A 16,302-nucleotide genomic window follows, 5' to 3' on the forward strand; every position below is an offset into this window, starting at 1 on the left:
ACCCGGAGAATCAACCCGGAACCTATGGACTAGGTTCTTAATTAACAAGAACCATATTGTGGACTGTCCGGATGCCGAAACCCTCGCGACCCTTAAACATAGCGTCTAAGACGAGTGGCTCGCCCGACACCTCGGCCAAGAAAGATTGAAGTCCATGGCAGCCCTTACCGCACTTATGAACCGTTTTTGCACGAGAGAGGATAGCTGGCTAGCTCGTAGAAGCAATAGCACCAGCGACCTTGGCACCTCCAAAGCCAGGGATGGCAATGGCAAGCCACGACACAACAAACACAAGCGTTGAAGCAATAACAAAGATACCGAAGACACGACGGTCAATGTCGGATTCAGTGGCTCTAAACCCGGTCAGCGGAAGAAGCCATTCAAAAGAAACAAGGATGGTCCATCTAGTTTGGATAGGATAGTCGACCGGCCTTGCCAGATTCATGGCACCCCTGATAAGCCTGCCAATCATACCAACAGGAATTGTTGGGTCTTTAAACAGACCGGCAAGCTAAACGCCAAACATAAGGGGAAGGGGCCGCCCAGCGAGGACGATGATGAAGAGCCTCACCAACCGAACATAAGGGGCATAGAAGAAAATTCCCCCCGAGGTAAAAACGGTGAATATGATATATGCTACACATATCCCCAAAAGGGAACACAAGCACGCACTAAGGGACGTCTATGCCATAGAGTCAGTCACCCCAAAATTCAACCAGTGGTCACCCTGTCCGATCACAGAGACCATCCGACCAATATCCGTCATGGAGGTAAGGCAGCATTGGTCCTCGACCCAATTATCAACGGATTCCATCTCAGGTGAGTCCTTATGGACGGCGGCAGCAGCCTTAACCTGCTTTATCAGGACACTGTCCACAAAATGGGCATCGATTCATCAAGAATCAAGCCCACTAAAAACCACCTTTAAAGGAGTAATACCTGGTGTTGAAGCCCGCTGCACGGGCTCAGTAACACTGGAAGTGGTCTTCGGTTCACCGGACAACTTCCGAAGCGAAGAGTTGATCTTCGACATCGTCCCTTTCCGCAGTGGTTATCACGCACTGCTCGGAAGAACAGCCTTCGCCCGCTTCAACACGGTCCCGCATTATGCTTACCTAAAACTCAAAATCCCTGGACGTCGTGGCATTATTATAGTCAATGGAAACATGGAGCGCTCCCTCCGTACCGAGGAGCATACCGAGGCTCTCGCAGCTAAAGGACAGGGTGGCCTTATCAAGCCAAATACTACCCCAGTAGTTAAGCCCCAGACATTATCAAACGAGTGCGGTCTACCCCATAGAACGACATCCCGGCTCGTCCAGAGGTAGATTAGCAATCCGGCCTCTGTCTCAACCCCAGCTAGATGGTGGCATACGTACCACGCGTACATAACTAGGCACTAAAGATACCATGGGCCCGGACGAAGGCATACAGAAAACACGGTCCACGGCATGGCTCGACCCTATCCAGACCTTATATTCTTCCATCTTTTTCTTGTTTTTATTTTTCAGGTTCTTTACAAACCACACCACTCTTCGATGGTACTTAATTCCCTTTTCCAGGCCCCTTATACACACTCGATCATTGATCCTCTCAAAGGACCATACACTATGGGGAAAAGCGGCGCAGACGTGCGGTAGAGTGTCCAAAGGATCTTCAAGATCATCTTTTCAAATTTAGGACCTATATATAGCTTTCCCTTGTTCTCGGCATGTAAAATGGCCTTGATGCTTATGGCATCTTCTGTAAAATACGTTTTGACATACCAATCAGACTATAATGGAAACAATTTTCGCCCAACCTTATTCGGTATTGGCTTATTTTTTAATCTGTTTTCCCACTTTATGTCTGAATTGGCATATACACCTTGGTACGACTTAAATCGCGAGGGGCTCTATTTCAAGACATATATATATTCTCAACAATATAAAGTCCTAACACTATCAGAGTATACTTCGGCGTCCCGAATACTGCATTATATGCATCGGCTCCGAATCACGTCTTTGGTCAATAGTTGGGTTGTCCGGCGCCTGTGCTTGCTACCTTACGTTCCGTTTTTTTGGCTAAGATAGTAAAGGGAGAACTATTGCAATTGTGTTTCGGGCTAGCCCGGTCAAACACCTCGGTAGAGAAAGCCGAAAACTGACTGTCGTGATGCGGTGAGAGCTGGTCAGCAATTCGGTGACTTACTAAATCTCTAGCGATTTCTTCCATATTACACAAAGGGCTGCCTTTTTCTAGTCACGCGCGTAAGGCACCCAAGTTCGGATAGCCACATACGCATCAGGGGCTACCTTATAACCCCATTGTCAAGCTCCTATGGCTAAGTGAGAGTGGTAAAGCCGCATAGTCCAATTGCCTGGTTTGCTGCACTCACACCTCCTTTACGGACCAAGACGTTGGGTCAACATGTGGTCATGTGCTGTTCTGAACACCCCCATAGTATCTACGTGGGGGCTGAAGCCGGCGACTGGAAAACTCTCAAGGATATAAACGGCCGCACAGGAGGAAAAACACTTTAAAATACAAACAACGTAAATATATTGCAAGGCCTTGGTTTATATTACAAAGCTTTGGTTTATACAACATCCGGGCAGTTCGGACACATTCACTTGAACATGATGTCCTTTGAGCACTGGCCATCTATTAAGCGGGCACCTTCCAGGACGTCTTCAAAGTAGCGCTCCGGTGTACGATGGTCCTTGCCTCCAGGTGGAACCTCAACCACCACGACGGCGGACTTCATCTTCGCCCAGTGCATCTTAACACGGGCAAAGGCCATCCGCGCACCTTCTATACACGCCGAGCGCTTCACGGCCTCTACTCGGGGCAAGGCATCGCCAAGCCGCTTGACCAAGCCGAAGTAGTTGCTCGGAATGGGTCCTGGCGGCCATAGCAGGACTATGATGTCCTTCATGGCCAAACCCGACATCCTATGCAGCTCTGCCAGCTGCATCATCTGATTGTTCAACAGCGTCGGTCGCTCCGGCGCCAAGTACTGCGACCAGAAGAGCTTCTCCATCGTGTTCCCTTCTTGGGCCCGGAAATACTAGGCGACATCAGCATCACTCCTCGGGAGATCCGCAAAAGCGTCTGGAGCATTCCACGGCCGATTTAGCAAAGCATATCTTCGACCGCCGAATATACTCTGTAAAAGAAAAGGCTTACTAGCCGCTATCTGTTCGGCTTGCTTGATCTCCTCGCGAGCTTCCCGGGACTCAGACTGCACCTCCTTCGCAGCTTGAACAGCCTTGGTGAGTTCGGCCGCTTGGGCCTTGTTACTCTCCTCCAAGGACTCACACTTGTTGGCGGCGTCCTGGAGTGCCTGCTCTACTTCGGTCACCCTCGCCTCATATTGAAGGCGGGCGGCCTTTTCAGCCTCTACATCCGCAGCCGCTCTCTCTACGGCTGCTTTGCTTGCCCTTGCCTCCTCCTTGGCTTCGGCAAGGGCACTCTTGAGGGCCCCGATCTCGGTCGTGTTGCCTACAATCATTTACATAGCAGCACATGAGCTTAAACTCTGAGTTGGCATTATAATTTAGGCTGGTAAAGGGGTCTTTTCAAAAAAGCATACCTTGGGACTCATCAAACCGCTTGTTAATACGGTCGATCTTCTCATCAGCCACCTTCAATTTCCGCTGGAATTCAGACACTTCGGCATCCTTAGCTAAAGCCGCCAACAGTGAAGCTTGTTTATCAAAATAGATGAACACATTATCTCCGGCGACTATTTGATCCTCTATCCGGCTCTTTTTTCCAAAGATCCAAGCAGAGTCTCAGGGGCTACTATCTATATACAGGTGCATTCTTGCAATATGAAAAGCAGCTAAGCGTGTTATATCACTTACCTCAAAACCTGTCAATAGGCTAGTCAAAGCTTCGTTCAAACCGCTTTTGGCAGACCAAACCTTCTCAACCACCGTACCCATCAGGGTATGGTGCTCTTCCACGACGGAAGCACATTGAAGTGCTTTCCACAACATATCTCGCGCCTCCGGATTGATAGAGGTCGCTGGTGGAGTCGGCACTCCCCCTTCTCTTGAAGGGGCCTGCTCGCTCGACTCCGGAACCATGTGGGTCTCCAGAGTGGTATTCGGCTGGGGCCGGACTGATCCAGGCCCCCGTCATCAGTTTCCATGGGGGTAGTATCTCCCATGTTTTTGGCAGCCGAGGCATTACCCTCTAGCGCTGTTTCAGCGGCCTTCCGCATCTCCCCCGGCCAGGAGAAGTCCTTTGGGACAACACTTGGTGTCATCTGCAGCTCGTGATGGGGAGGCTCGCGGAGGCGTTTTGCTCTCCATCATCTCCGGCGCCAACAAGTTTCCCTAAGACGACGATTGTTGGGGGAGATCACGGGCCGGACTGAAAATACGTAAATAAAATGTTATCCTACGATCCGAAAAAGGCCAGATGTATGTATAGTATCTTTAAATACTTACGATTCGGCTGGGGGCTTTGGCCTGAGGCACCGCTCGGGGATGACTTCGGTGTCTGAATCCTTGTCACCCGAAAGGGAAATCTTCCCCTTCTTGGACGCCTCCGCTTATAGGTCCGCGGACGCCGCCCTTTTCTTCTCTCCCTTAAGGAGAGAATTGCTCTCCTCCTCTTCCTCTTCCTCTTCATCTCCCTCATGGGAGGAGAGAACCTCGGTGTCTTAGGACGCGATGTGTGAAGTACCTCTACGGTGAAGGCCACTTCTAGCCTCCTTGCCCTTCTTCTTGGATTTCTTCTCCGGCGCTTGGTATGGCCCCGGAACCAACATCTTCGTTAGTAGAGGGATAGCTGGGTCTTCGGGCTGTGGAGCCAGACATTTGATCTGCTCCGCCTTCTTCGTCCATCCCTGAAGGAGAAAAGGAATGCTTAGCATACTCCTCGAATCTACAAGTAGATGTTATGTTTGGAAATCTGGAAACTTACTGGAGTGGCCAGGTGAGCACACTCGAGGCCGAGGTCTTCCGTCGTTCTCGGCCATGACTTCTGGGCCTTGAAAAGCAGCTTCCAGATTTATTCGTGTGTCATGCCAAAGAAGTGTTGGAGGGTCTAAGGGCCGACCGGATTGAACTCCCACATATGGAGAGTCTGGTGATGGCAAGGGAGACTCTGGCGAAAAAGCATCACCTGGGTCACATCGGCGAGGCTGGTGTTCTTCTCCGTCACACCCTTGACGTGCTTCTACATCATCATCACCTCATCAAACGATGCCCAGTCTAGGCCATTTTTAACCCACGATGTGAGCCGAATTGGAGGCCCATATTTGAACTCTGGAGTGGCGGCCCATGTGGCGTCGCGAGGTTCTGTGACATAGAACCACTCCTGTTGCCACCCCTTCATGGTCTCTACGAAGGCCCCCCTAGGGCCAAGTGACGTTGGGGAGTTTGCTCACCATGGCGCCGCCGCACTCTGCATGTTGACCATCGACCACTTTCGGCTTCACATTGAAGACCTTGAGCCATAATCCTAAGTGGGGGGAATGCGGAGGAACGCCTCACACATGACGATGAACGCCGAGATGTGGAGGAAGGAATTTGGGAATAGATCGTGAAAGTCTAGCCCGTAATAGAACATGAGCCCGCGGACAAAGGGGTGGAGAGGAAACCCTAGTCCACGGAGAAAGTGGGGGATAAATACCACCCTCTCATTGGATTCCGGAGTGGGGATGATCTGCTTTTTGGCAGGAAGCCGGTGGGCGATTTCCGCGGCCAAGTACCCCGCTTTCCGGAGTTCCTTGATGTTCTCCTCCGTGACGGAGGAGGCCATCCACTTGCCCTGAGCGCCAGATCCGTACATGGCTGGAGTGTTTGCTGGGGTTGGAAAGAATTGAACTCGGGCGCTGGAGCGCGAGGGCGGATGGTCTGAGGAGGAAGAAGGCGTGGGGTAAAAAGAGGGATCCTTATCTTCTTATAAAGGCAATGAATATCAAGCGTCCCCCCACGAGCCTTAAAACTCGCCTATTCCCAAGGGGTCATGCAAATGACACGGTTGGATTACCCAAACCCGTATTGATGAGAATCCCGCAATAAGGGGACATGATCTCTGCTTTGACAAGACGGGTCAATAAGGAACGCGCCTCGAAATATGAAGCGGGAGGCTAAAAAATGGTTCAAAATAATAATAAGGCCAGAACATAATGTCTCACCAAAAAAGCTGTTAGTAGACATGGTTTATTTTGTTTAAGTATTTTGCCCTTGTGGTTCAGGGTTGTGACTGTTATACAGAGCCAAACATCATTCTTTTGACCAACTGCTTCGGAGTACTCGGAGGAGGAACCCGCCTTGCAATGTCGAAGACAATCTGCGCACCGAACACATCGTCATTGAAGCCTGGTTCAGGGGCTACTAAGGGAGTCCTGGATTAGGGGGTCCCCGGCCATCCGGGCTATGTGATATGGGCCAAGAAGATACAAGATAGAAGGCCTTCCCCGTGTTCGGATGGGACTCTCCTTTGCGTAGATGGCAAGCTTGGCGTTCAGATGTAAAGATTCCTTTCTCTGTAAACTAACTCTATACAACCCTAGGCCTCTCCGGTGTCTATATAAACCGGAGGGTTTAGTCCGTAGAGGCTAGGATAATCATCCAGGATAGAAATCTAGGGTTTAGCCATTGCGATCTCGAGGTAGATCAACTCTTGTAACCCCCACAGTCATCAAAGTCAATCAAGCAGGAAGTAGGGTATTACCTCCATTAAGAGGGCCCGAACCTGGGTAAACATCGTGTCCTCTGCCTCATGTTACCTTCGATCCTCAGACGCACAGTTCGGGACCCCCTACCCGAGATCGGTCGGTTTTAACACCGACACCGCCCGCGCTGCTTCCTGGTGTAGGCAATTCCTCCGTGTTCAAACGACACAAGTGTCGTCCGTCTTCCACCCAAATTAATGATACGCGATTGCCGAGGTGGCTACTCCGGAGCCACCCGTCTGTCCCTCCGCCGCCCACCATTGCCATATAAACTGTTGTGCCAGCCATAGCCGCAGTCGTCCGCCTCCGTTCCCTTTCTCCTGTCCACACCACTACTGCCCACCATGGCTTCCTCGCGCTCCAGCGCTCTTCGGGTCGGGCAGACGACAGACCACAAGGAGATGGTTGCCATTGCTGCCGACTGGCTGGCCAGCAGGCAGCCGGAGGACGACGACGTCCCAATGAAGAACATGGTAGTCGACGATCCGGCGCCAACCCCCTTCCTCGCTGGTGCATTGTACCATGACCATCGGTGAGGTCCATGCCCAATACATGGACACGGTGAGGCAGAACTGTCAGGAGCAGTTCCGATAGGTGCAGGCCGATGCCACCTACAACCACCATCTCCTCCAAGAGCACTTGTAGATGGAGGAGCAGATCACCGCGGAGCGGGCAGAGTAGGAGGCACTGCTCGACTCGTACCGCTCCGCCCGTGAGAGCTGCCTCGAGTGCTGGCGGTACCACATGCGGGTGGCGGAGGCTGCGTGTGCCTACAAAGAGGGCGATGAAGCGGGCGAGGCACTGTTTGGCGAGACCAAGGACGAGGCAGAGCACAATGCCGGCTCCAACGAGTCCCCACTCTGCTGGCGTCGACGAGGCCCTTCTCCATCGAGGCCCCACGATGCCAACAACAAGCAGAGGACACTGCTGGCTCTGCCGATGCCCCGCCCCGCCGGCACCGAGGCAAATGATTACGCCGGCTTCCGTGAGGTCCTGCTTCGCGGAGGCCCCGCCGTGCCAACAACGAGGCAGAGGACATCGCCGGCTCTGTCTTGGCCCTGCCTTGCCGGCACCGAGGTGGAGGACCTTGCCGGCTTCGGCGAGGCCCTACTCCACCGAAGGCCCACCCCGCCAACAACGAGGCAGAGGACATCGCCGGCTCAGCCCAGGCCCCTCCTTGCCGGCAATGAGGGGGAGGATTTCCCCCGCTCCACCGAGGCACCGCTCCGTCGGCAATGAGTTAGAGGACATCGCCATCTCTGTCGAGGCCCCACCCCGCTACCAACGAGTCCGCGCCACACAAAAGACGAGGAAGAGTAGAACACGGTAGGTCGCTGCCACTCGGGTCCAAGTAAGGCCACCGATGCTACCCTCCGGTTGAAGCCAAGCTAGGCGGGTTGACCATTGACGGCCGATTAGCTTCTTGGCGGCGATGTGGAGTCGGAGAGCTGTGTTGGAGAAGAAGCTTCTGTTCGACTCAACCGGACACGGGTGGGTAGCTTCGGTTAATTAATCATACCTCCAGCGCACCCCTTTTTAGTTGAAGAATGTATGAAATGTAATGAAATCCGGCATGTTTATATGAAATCCGATCGTGTATGAATGAATTTAGTTCGATTAGTTTGAATTCTTGTATCACTAGCATTGGATGAACATGCAAAACAATACGTACTAGCATTATTCCCAGGGTGATCACCTCATTTGCAGTAGTTTCACATGTACTCCCTCCGGTCCTTTTTAGTCTGCATATAAGTTTTGTCTGAAGTCAAAGTATCTCTACTTTGACAAATCTTATAGAAAAAAGTATGAACATTCACAATGTAAAATCAACTGACTTGAAAGAAATCTAATATGCGAAGTAAAAAGGAACAGAGGGAGTACAAAGAGTCTGAGAAGCTTTTTAGCGTTCATGTACATTGCAATCAAACACACAGGCCTGGCAAGTCATAGGGAACATTAAAAACAATCGATGCTTATGCATCTCAGCGATTCACATGTCAGAGCCAATATTTACTTCACAATTAAAGAATAAAGAAAAATTGGTCGATGCTGCTGACAGCAAAGGGCGTCCCATTTGAAAATATCAGACACATGTCTTCTTGCTAACATCAATGAGAAAAATTTGACAAGGTTGTCCCATTCCAAAATGTCAAATGCATGTTGTTTTGCGTACATCAATGAGCAAACTTTGACAAGGTTTTCCCATTCCAAAATATCAAATGCCTACAATTATGGAATGGGTAGGGGTTGCCATCAGTTCGGACATTGACATGGCACCTCGTGCTAAATAAACCAGCTGTTCTTTTTGTGTAGTTCCACAAAAATCAACCAAATTCATGTGTAGCTTGTATGATTTCGCCTTTATATGTTGAAATACCTTGAAGATATCGGCACCTCCTTTCTTGTGGTGGAAATGAATGATTCGATGTATTCATGAACATTTTTGTGCAGTTCTGATAGAAATCAAGCTGAGCACCACCGTTTGCAAAAATACAAAAAAGTGATTAGTATAAAGCAAACTATACTATGAATGGACAATTTAAATAGGCAACCTACATGATCCATGCAGAGCACATATTTAATGAACTCAACGGAAGGAATCCTAATACAACATTGTATTGGCCATCACAGCAACAAAGATGGAGATCCGTGAGTCCTTCTGAGCTGAAGTCGGTTTGTTCTTGTGGGAAATAATGTAACCATCCTTTAACTGCTCCCTTCTTAAGAAGAGAGGCTTGGCTTCTTTATCCTGGCATAATCGGAACTAGGCACTTTACGTACTCCATATTCTTCTTCAGAGGAGCATGACCCTGTTGTGCAAAGACAAGAGGGCAACTAAATGCTATCATCGCTGTTTGCTCGAAAAAACGGAAAGGAAAATATTTAAAACATCACAGATGAAGCACTTCTCAAGGACAATACCACTTTCTCATGACAATATATAAACAGTAGCACAACACCAATAGAGATGACAAAGCTCAATCATATGGATGAAATCCATGGGCGAGTACCAACCTTTGTGAGGAGGCTTATTGTGTAGAGCATACAGATGAAGCACTTCTCTGAAACCATCTGTAGTTATCTACTGTAGTCCCATGCTTATTATATAATCCTTGATTAGTTTAATGTTTCCAACATCTTCTTGCACAGTTCCACTAAAATATATGTTATCTTCAAAGAAGATCCCTATTTGCACAAGTAGAGATAATTACATATTACATTAAGAGTGGCCTCAAATCGGTGGCAAAACAATTGCTCGTTCCAGCCATAGCAATAAATGAAGATGCAAAAATAAATCTTTACTTGTGTCATCACAGTTCTAGTGCTTGATTACAGCACCACGAGTTGATTTTTGTTTTTCTTTTACTTGTTCTTCCCCTTCATCACTTGGTTCAATAACAGACAAGCTTTGCCTTCAATGTAAGATTTGGCATGTCAATTAGGGAGCACAAGTTTTGCACTAAACAACGACATTAATTTTCTGATGAAAGTGGCAAAATATAGGCCAACAATTGTGAAATATCCTTATATTACCTCAATGGGATATTACGGTGCACATACAGATTGGAAGTCTTGTCTCCATTTGTGCAGTTCACTAAGATCAAGAAACATTATCATATAAGTAGCACAACATATGAAAGCACATCGCACAATCATGTGAAAGAAGGCTAGTACTGACCTCTCATGACGCGGAATTCAAACAACTCACAAGAAGAAGACCAGAACCAAATTTGCCAACACGGATAGGAAGTCAAATCTGCTCTTGTGCAGTTCCACTAAGTGTAGTGATCTGACCTCAAACGGCCAAATCTCTGTGCATAAGTGTCATCCCTGGATCGGTAATGCTGACAGACACAGTACTTCGAAGGATTTATCAAAGAGTGCAATCACACACTTATTACATCGAATGTCTCAAAGGAGAACTTATTACAAATAATATGGCTTGAGGCCATCTAAATAAGATAACAACGGGAGGCTTGGAAGATAAAGTGAGTCCATTAACTCCAACGGCATAGCTGAGTGCATGACAACAACCTAGCGCACCTTACTCTTCATCTGAAAAGTCTGCAACATGATACGTTGCAGCCCGAAATGGGTCTGCACATGGAATATGCTGGCAATATAACACAGTAGAGCAATTAATAGAATAAATGCTATAACTACATGCATATGAGGCTGGTGGAGGCTCTATGGTTATATTGTTTTTGCGGAAAGCCAATTTTTCCGTACAACAAAGGAATATATTTTGTCTAACTATAATGGTAGTTGTTAAACATTGAGAAGGTTCCTCCAACTCAATCCCAATTAAGCAGTATTAAAACCCAACAAATTAATTTACAGTGATGAGATCAACATGATAATCCAAGAACCATATACTCAAGATGTCCATAACCGGGGGCATGGCTAACCATGATTAGTTTGTACACTCTGCAGAGGTTTGCGCACTTTTCCCCACAAGACTCGATCTCCTCAGTTGAATTTATCGCACTACATGGTGTTTGAGAAACGGATGACCGAGACAGCCTTTCAGAAACATTAACTCTTTACTCTAGGTGGACACTTACACCTACTTTCCCCTACATCTGCTAGCCCACCACTGAAAGAGGTCATGCAACTTACTCAATTATGCTAGAGCCCATAATAGTTTGTGGCTGCCACTACAAGAAAAAGACACATCCATGACATTTTGGGCCGAACGAAAAAAATTATGTCATACTTATGACACTTCTATGACGATAATTGTGACAAAACCCGGTATCATCATAGATGTGGTGAGCTCCTACTTCTATGACAAAAAATCATGACAGAAAATGGGCTTTTCATCCTGGGCGGGACGGAGACGCAGCTGCATGACATTCTTTGGTCCGTCCATGATGGAAAAAAATCGTGGTAGAAGCGAGGGCGAGGAAAATTTCGGGGAGTTCCCAGTTATGGTGGGTGGTCGGGGGCCGAGCGATGAGCGTTTCTCTCATACACGTACGCGCGTGTGTGCGAGGCGTTGGGCTCTAACTAAACCCGAGCGAGGAGCTGGGCTCTAACTGAACCCGAGCGATTGCACTAGCTACGTTATAGAACCCGAGTGATTCCTTCGCTACTGCTGCTAACTGAAGTTGATTGATGCCGCCTCTGGATGAACAGTGAGCGTTGCTGGGGGGTTGAATGAATAGTTCCCGGTGGGGGTGGATGAACAGGACCCCGTGGTGTTGCCTCTCGATGAACTGGACCCCGATCAATCGAGCCGGTTGGGGCTGGATGAACAGGACCCCGTGGAGGGCTGGATGAACAGGATAACTCCATGGAGGGCTGGATGAATAGTAGAGGGTAGAGGGCTGGATGAACAGTAGCCCGTGGAGGGGTGGTTGAACAGGAGCCCGTGGAGAGGGCTGGTTGAACAGTAGCCGATGGAGTAGCGCGCAATGGAGGCTGGATTAACAGGAGCCCGTGGATGAACAGTCACAGGTGGAGGCTGGAGGAGGTCGACGGTGGATGAACAGTAGCCCATGGAGGCTGGGGGGTCGATGGTGGAGATGAACAGTATCCCGTGGAGTCATGTTTTACGGTATGCCACACCCCTCCCGATGAACAGGACACCTGTTTCAATCGTAGCACTCCAACACAAGTCTGTTTCCTCCATTTTGCGGTACACCACACCCCTCCCAATCAACGGGACCCCGTTTCGACTGTAGGAGGTCCAACACAAATTCATTTCCTCTGTTTTGCGCTACGCCAGACCCCTCCTAATGAACAGGATCCTGTTTCGACCGTGGCCGGTCGAACACAAGGGTGTTTCCTCCGTTCTGTGGTACGCCAGGCCTCGTTTCCATCGGCTGTTCCGGCCAAGCCAGTTGGCTCCCACGCGCTCCGTTGCCTCCCGATGAACATGACGCATTTCGTTGCCTCCCCATGAACACGACGATGACGCAGTTTCTCCATTCTGACCCAGCCATGTACACGAGCCCTGGCCATACGTATGCGCAAGTAGGCGTTCGAGACCCCGCCCGTATGTATGTACGTGGCGGTATTTTCTTTCTTGCACACTGGCCGTTGTACGTACGTGTACATGCGCGCCTCTACTACGACATGTGCGCGCTCTACATCGACCGGTATGTACATACACGTTCGCGACCAGAAAGACAATGCTACATACGCTTCGACCAGGTGGGTCCCGACTGTCAGGCTCTTCCTTGCGTGCGAAGATATAGCTGGTGGGTCCCAACAGTCAGGGGGCGAATGGTTTTTTTGCCCAGACGCACTCCCTTGCATGCAAAGATGTAGCCGGTGGGTCCCAACAGTTAGGGAGGAAACGTTTTTTGCACGAAATACGGTGGCCCGTCTGGTGGGTCCCCGCTGTCAGGTGCAGGAATATTTATTTTGTGCGTAATAAGGAGGCACTTCCTTGCGGTTGTCGTGGACCCAGCTGTCAGCCTCTCCACATACAGTACTCTTCCGATGGAAGTCGGTCATTGACCACATTGACCACGCCGTGTCGAGAGCACCAAGGCAGTGGACGACGGCGAGGCCTAGGAAGGGAATGACGTGGAGCCAGGGAAGACGCGGCAGTGGATGCCCACGCGGAGAGGAGTACGAGGGCTCACTGGTTCGACTGCGGTGTGAGGCTGTCGTCGCCGCAGAATAACAGGGGGTTGGGTGAGTAGAGGGTTGGCCTGGCCAGCGGTGGGAGTAGTAGGGGCGGTGAGGCCTCCGTGGAATCGTAGCCGGCCACGGGAGGCAGGAGCGCGAGGCATGACCGGCGCTGGTTTGGGCGGCTGGAGCAAGAAGACCAGAGGTTGAAGAAGCACTACAGCTGTTGGATGGACATCATACGGTCACTGGAGCTAGAATCATGCATATTGACTAAGTTGACAAAGCCCTCCGTCCCCGTCAACTTAGTAGGCCCACAATTCAGCCTCCCACTATACTGGGTCCCAGCTAGCAGGGGGAGTATTCATTTTTTTGTCCGTAATAAGGAGGCACTTCCTTGCGTGCGAAGAAATAGCTAGTGGGTCCGAGCTGTCAGCGGCGGTAACGTTTTTTTCATGAAATACAAAGGCCCTTTCGGTGGGTCCCAGATGTTAGGTGGAGGAATCATTATTTTGCGCATAATAAGGAGGCATTTCCTTGCGTGCGGCCGTGGACCCAGCTGTCAGCCTCTCCATGTACAGTCCACTTCAGATGCATGTCGGTCGTTGACCACGTTGACCAGGCCGCACTGAGAGCTCTAGGGCGATGGACGACGGCGAGGCCTAGGAAGGGAACGGCACGGAGCCAGGGAAGACTCAGTAGTTGTTTCCCACGCGGAGGAGAGTACGACTGTATGAGGGTTTACTGGTTCGTCTGCCCTCACCAGAGAATAACAGCAGGTGTGTGTGAGTAGAGGGATGGCTAGGCCAGCGATGGGAGTACGGTGGGGCGGTGAGGCCTGCGCGGCAGCATAGCTGGCTACGGGGAGGAGGGAGCAGGCAGTCCCGCCGGCACTTGTTTGAGCAGCTGGAGCAGGAAGAGCAGAGATTGAAGAAGCACGACGGTCGTTGGATGGACATCCAACAGTCACTGCTTGTGCGTCAACCTTTTTTCTAGGAAAGCCTCAAATCAGTCGAAAACAGCATACAACCCTTCTGCCATTATTTCTAATAATTTACAGCCCATTTGCTAATTCTTAAGTTTTTTTTGGAGCCCATATTCTTTTTGTTAGCATTACAGCCCATATTGTGGCCACGGTTAAAAAACTATACAAAATTTTGCATATTTCGGTGGGGTCCGAACTGTTTTTAATCCCAAAATTTCGAGTCACATTCAAACTGATTTTAAAAATAAATGTATATCAGTATAAAATCCAACCAATTGTTCACAGATAAAAATCAATGAAATTTAAAATCTAGAAATGAAAAAAAAAATCTGAAACTAATTGCCGGTTTGATGTGTTTTAAAAATGTACAAGCCATTTCTCATTACTGATTGGACATTTTCTCGGCCAACCGAATGAAGATCTCCTCGTCTTGAAAGATTTGTAGCCCAACAGGCCTAACAAGGCGACTTACTTGGCAAATCACAAAAAAGCTAGGTTGTGGCCGTGGACCCAGCTGTCAGCCTCTCCACGTACAGTACTCTTCCGATGGAAGTCGACCGTTGACCACATTGACCACGCCGCACCGAGAGCACCAAGGCGGTGGACGACGGCGAGGCCTAGGAAGAGGACGACACAGAGCCGGGGAAGACGCGGCAGTGGATGCCCACGCGGAGAGGAGTACGAGTGTTCACTGGTTCGGCTGTGGTGTGAGGCTGTCGTCGCCGCAGAATAACAAGGGGTGTGGGTGAGTAGAGGGATGGCCTGGCCAGCGGTGGGAGTAGTAGGTGTAGTGAGTACTCCACGGCATCGCAACCGGCTACGGGAGGCAGGAGCAGGAGGCACGACCGTCGTTGGTTGGATGGATATCGTACGGTCACTAGAGCTACAATCGTTCATATTGACTAAGTTAACAAAGCCCTCTGTCCCTGTCAATTTAGTTGGCCCACAAGTTAGCCTCCCACTATTGTGGGTCCCACCTAGCAGGGGTATTCATTTTTTGTGCGTAATAAGGAGGCACTTCCTTGCGTGCGAAGATATAGCTGGTGGGTCCGACCTGTCAGCGGTGAGAACGTTTTTTCATGAAATACAAAGGCCCTTCCGGTGGGTCCCATCTGTCAGGTGGAGGAAACATTATTTTGCGCGTAATAAGGAGGCATTTCCTTGCGTGCGGCCATGGACCCAGTTGTCAGCCTCTCCATGCACAGTCTACTTCTGATGGTGTCCTTCGTTGACCATGTTGACCACTTCGCGCCGAGCGCATCCAAGGTGGTGGACGATGGCAAGGCCTAGGAAGGGGACGACGCAGAGCCGGGGAAGACGCGGCAGTGGATGCCCACGTGGAGAGGAGTACGAGGGTTCACTGGTTCGGCTGCGGTGTGAGGCTGCCGTCGCCGCAGGGCCTGGCTAGCGATGGGAGTAGTAGGGGGTGGTAGGCCTCAACGGCAGCACTACCAGCCACTGGAGGCAGGAGCAGGCGGTCTCGCCAGTGCTGGTTTGGGCGGCCGGTGCAAGAAGAGCAGCGATTGAAGAAGCAGCAGGACCGTTCGATTCAAATCCAACGGTTACTACTGCTAGAATCATTTGTTGACTAATTCGACAAGCCCTGTGTACGCGTCAACTTAGTAGGCCCACATGTTAGCCTCCCAACCGGTGCGCCCCAAATGTTAGTGGGAGGAATCATTTATTTCGCGTAATGAGGCAGTTGATTACGTGCGGCCAGGCCAGCGAAGAGAGTAGGGTGGGTCAGGGAAGCCTGCGTGGCATCACAGCGGGCCACAAGAGGAGGGAGCAGGCAGTCTCGTCGGCGCTAGTTTAGGCTGCTGGAGCAGGAAGATCAGAGATTGAAGAAGCACGTCGGCCGTTGGATGGACATCCAACAGTCACTACTGCTAGAATCATGTGTTGACTGACAAAGCCTTGTGTAAACAAGTCAGCCATGAAATATGTGGCGTGTACAGCCCATTTGCTATTATTTTTATAATTTTTACTCATTTTCTAATTCATATGGAATTTATTGCAGCATGTTTTCCATTTTTAGAATTGTTGCCAATTTTCTGGT

This window comes from Triticum dicoccoides, chromosome 1A (genome assembly GCF_002162155.2).
Source record: "Triticum dicoccoides isolate Atlit2015 ecotype Zavitan chromosome 1A, WEW_v2.0, whole genome shotgun sequence".
Classification (NCBI taxonomy): domain Eukaryota; kingdom Viridiplantae; phylum Streptophyta; class Magnoliopsida; order Poales; family Poaceae; genus Triticum; species Triticum dicoccoides.